Here is a 4,577-nt window from a genome sequence, read left to right as displayed (position 1 = left end):
TTCAGAATGGACTGGTTGGATCTCCTAGCAGTCCAAGGGACTCTCAAGAGTCTTCTCCAACACCACAGTTCAAAAGCATCAGTTCTTCAGCACTCAGTCTTCTTCACAGTCCAACTCTCACACCCATACATGACCACAGGAAAAATCATAGCTTTGACGAGACGGACCTTTGTTGGCAAAGTAATGTCTCTGCTTTTGAATATGCTATCTAGGTTGGTCATAACTTTCCTTCCAAGGAGTAACTGATATTAGTGTCAGTTATATATTTAACTAATATATCCAAAATATCAGCATTTCAATATGTAATCAACATAAAAATTTTTTGTGAGATGATTTTCTTTTTTAGCCTTTGAATTTTGGTGTGTGTTCTGCATTTATGGCACATCTAATGATGTTTTGAGTGCTCAGGAGCCTAGTTCACTAATGATGTCTCAGGTGTCCACGTGTGGGTAGAGGTTACAATACCAGATAGAACGTTCTGCACACTTTCCATTCCTCGTGGACAGTGATGGGTCTTAAGACCTTCTCAGGTTTGTAGTGTCAAGGCTCAGATGCTTATCTTCTCTGCCACATTCCTATGAGCAGGGCTTTGATGCAGGGCTGTGGGATGTATTTTTACCAAGCATCTTAACTTCACCTCCCCATCAGGTGACCAAGGTCACTGAGAAGGGGAGGGTAGTAATCTACTGTTGGAGAAATTTCTGCTGGCTTCCTGGCAAGTGGAAAAACCATGGACCAATCAGCATTTGCGGGTTTCTTTATTATTAAGGTCTTGTTACATGATGAGAAGAAATGTCAGAGTTATTTTATTTTCTCCCATGTCACAGTTTCCTCCTATTTGGAAACATCACCAAGAAAACACAGAAGGTGGTTTTGTTGTGAATATTTGGGCTTTTGGGACTTCTCAAGTGGCTCAGTGGTAAAGAACCTGCCTGCCAATGCAGAAGACACAGGAGATGGATGTGATCCCAGGGTCGAGCAGATCCCCTGGAGAAGAAAATGGTAACCCATTCCAGTTTTCTTGCCTGGAGAATCCCATGGACAGAGAAGCCTGGCGGGCTACAGTCTATGGGGTTGCAAAGAATCAGACATGACTGAGTGACTAAGCACGCACACATATTTCGGCTTCTCCCCACAGATCATCTCTCTCCAGCCTTCTGATTGTGTTTTTGTTCCATTCTCTGGACGGGGCCCAGTAACACCACATTCCTTTCAATTATGCTGCCTCTAACTAGACCCAGAGGTGCGGTCAGAGCCTGACCAAACACCAGAGAAAGTGGAGGGGTAACTTTGGCTCTGGCACTTTTTGGCCAATCTCTATTTTCTCCTTCAGAGACAGTTTTTTTTAATCCCGACAAGTCTTACCTTTGGTTCCTCAAACTTAAAAAGTCCTTAATTTGGGAAGAACTGATATTGGTAAGAGATGGAGCAAGAAAGAAGGGATATGACATTATTTAATTTCAAAAATGAAAATTGAGCCCTACCAACCAATGGATTTCATGTATGGATGCTGCTAAGTCCTGGATGGCAAGACTCTTAGGATTTACAATCTTGTTGGTATGGTAAGACTGACCTGCTAGATCAGATACTTTGCCAAACACATGTGAGAGCGACATAGCCGGTGAAAGCTGTTCAAACTAAAGAAATGGTCTTAGGATGCTAGAAGCCATGTAATTCAGTGTTCTGTTTAACTGAATGGAAAGTGGCCCAGGAGAGATCCAAACATGTGGTGAAGTTCAAATGAAAAGTGAGTCAAACAGAAGGGTTGGGAAATCTGGTCCCCTGGCTCTTCTTACTCTTAATACTATATATCACACCATAGTTACTTTGATTTGTGGGTTATTCTCCTATTGAAGTTCAACATGCTATTTACAGCCCCCAAAAGTTTTATACAGTTGAGATGCTTCCATGTCTCAAACACTTTCACCTGGGTCAGGTCTCCTTCAGAGGCTCTCATCAATGTATCCCAATCCCAACTAGCATTTTCTAAAAGGTCTGGGTGAAAACAACCAATGAGAAAACCCTGCTCAGACATACACTTGACCACCAATCTCCCTACAGGTGGCAGAACTTCTGTTGTGGTCTGAAGCTGGTGGTCTGTGTTTCAGCAGAGGCAGAGATCTGGAAAAGGGTCTTAGCACAGTGGATTAACTATAAGAGTCCTTTCCTCCACAACAATCTCTCACTCAGAGATGGACTTGGTGATGGAGAAGGTGGGATTATAAACTAAGGAGAATAAGCACACGAGCCACCTGTGGGAACCATTCAGAGCTGACAAAGGCGGGTGGGCTCCCAGGCAAATGGCTGGGACAGGGTCTGGTCATGTAAAAGAGAAAAATAATTTATTCTATGAATAATGTTATTTTATGAATAAAAGGCTGATGACCCTGTGTGTGTTAAACACTCAGTTGTATCCAACTCTTTGCGGCACCATAGACTGTAGCCTGCCAGGCTCCTCTGTCCACGGAAATCTCCAGGTATGAATACTGGAGTGGGTTGCCATTCCCTTCTCCAGGAGATCTTCCTAACCCAGGGATCGAACCTGGATCTCTGGCATTGCAGGGAGATTCTTTACCATCTGAGCCATCAGGGAAGCCTTACACAATTATTGTTTGCTATTTTAACTCTTTCAGCTACAGAACGTGTGTGTGTGTGTGTGTGTGTGTGTGTGTGTGTGAAGTCGCTTCAGTCGAACTCTTTGCAACCCTAGGGACTGTATCTCACCAGGCTTCTCTGTCCGTGGGATTCTCCAGGCAAGGTTCTTTACCACTACCACCACCTGGGAAGCCCCAGCTACAGAGTACACACATGTTAACTTTCCAAGGCGGGCTTCCCTGGTGGTCAGACGGTAAAGAACCCCCCAGAGCCCCCACTCCCTCCACCCCCACCCCGCCCCCTGCAGTGCGGGAGATCAGGGTTCAATCCCTGGGTTGGTGGAAGGTGGTACGTATTCTGTAGCTGGGGCTTCCCAGGTGGCGCTAGTGGTAAAGAATCCGCCTGCAGTGCAGGAGAGGTGGGTTCCATCCCTGGGGCAGGGAGATCCCGTGGAGGAAGGCAGGGCAACTCACTTCAGTATTCTTGGCTGGAGAATCCCCATGGACAGAGGAGCCTGGAGAGCTGCAGTCCATGGGGATCACAAAGAGTTGGACACCACTAAGCGACTACGCACAGCACACAACTTTTCAAGGCAGCACAGGACAGTGAGCTCCAGTGCACATCTTCCTAGCTGCCACTGTTCAGCGAGACTGACCTGCTGAAAGGGGAACAGAAAACCAACACGTGGCAGTATTGTTCCCAATAAATACCCTACATTACACCATTCATGTGAACTGCAATGAATAACTGTACTGTGGAAATTGCCAGCATTAAACCAAAAAGAAGTTTATCAGTTCAGGTGTCTTTTAGATGGTGATTTTATTTGAGAGGGATAAAAGACAGGAAGAGGAGTGTACATCTTGCTTTAAACCAGCTATTCATCACTTCTCTAAGGAATTGCTGACCTACGATTTAGGAAGGGAAGACCACGCAGCTAGTTGTCTCTGATGTCACCTGTCAAAGCTAAGACAGGCTGTTCCTTTGGCTTGCTGCTGGTGGTGGTAGTGGGGGGCTAGGGGTACAGATAAAGTCTGACTGGTAGTCGTGGGGATCTGTTTAAGACATTATAAACTGAACTTAGATGAATTTCATTTGTATTGGATTTTTTAAAAAATTCAATTGCTTTAGATTTGATCTCACCAAAAAGGGACTCATACCACATATTTATTTCCAGAAAGCTTCCTGCAAAGGACTTGGAGTTAACAGAACACAGGGGCTTTGGTGAAAAGACTTTTAAAGTCATAGCTGGTTGGCATGACCAGAATGAATCGCAAAGGCGTCCCAAATTAATGGAGAGGAGGAGAGCTTTGAAATCCTTGGGAGTTGAAGCAAGAGTCCATTACGATTCAAACGCAGGGGGCTCAGGGGGGTGGGGAAGGGAGAGGAGCTCCGGGGCTCTGAGGCCGGGCCCCTCGGCATTCCAGACCCCACAGGGAGGGCGTTCCGCACGGTGCCTCTCAGTTCAGACAGTAGGCGTCTCCTTCCTAACTCGCGAGCAGCGCTGAACGCTGGTAGTTTTCTCTTGCCACCTGATGAACGTTAGGAAACAGTCGCTCCGACCAACTGGTTCAATCCAGAGACTCTGAGCAGGTTTTAGTTTCCTTTCTGTTCAATAATTTTGGAAACTATGACCGATTTGATTCTGGGTAGAAGGCGCTTGGATTAGTGACTTGCAAACACCAACACGACCACAAACGACTTTGGACGTTAACCAGAAATGAATACTATTCAGTATCTCATCCGTTCTAAAATCCCGGGGGTCGGAACACCGGTGGTTTCCATTAGCTTCAGGTGACGATGATGCAAACAGATTCACTGGGCAGAATCCCACGATCCGCGGAAAACTACAAGCAGGCTGCGGACGCTTGGGGCGCGCGGGCCGGGAGCACCTCCCGCAGGTTGCGGCCGGAGCGCGGGGCCGGATCACCTGACTCGCGGAATTTGGGGCCGCGCGCGGTGGAAGAGGAGGGGAATGGTTAGCA

This window comes from Bison bison, unplaced genomic scaffold (genome assembly GCF_000754665.1).
Source record: "Bison bison bison isolate TAMUID 2011002044 unplaced genomic scaffold, Bison_UMD1.0 scf7180017864331, whole genome shotgun sequence".
In the NCBI taxonomy this organism is placed as follows: domain Eukaryota; kingdom Metazoa; phylum Chordata; class Mammalia; order Artiodactyla; family Bovidae; genus Bison; species Bison bison.
The sequence above is the reverse complement of the archived record's forward strand: the minus strand, read 5'-3'. Positions refer to the sequence as shown.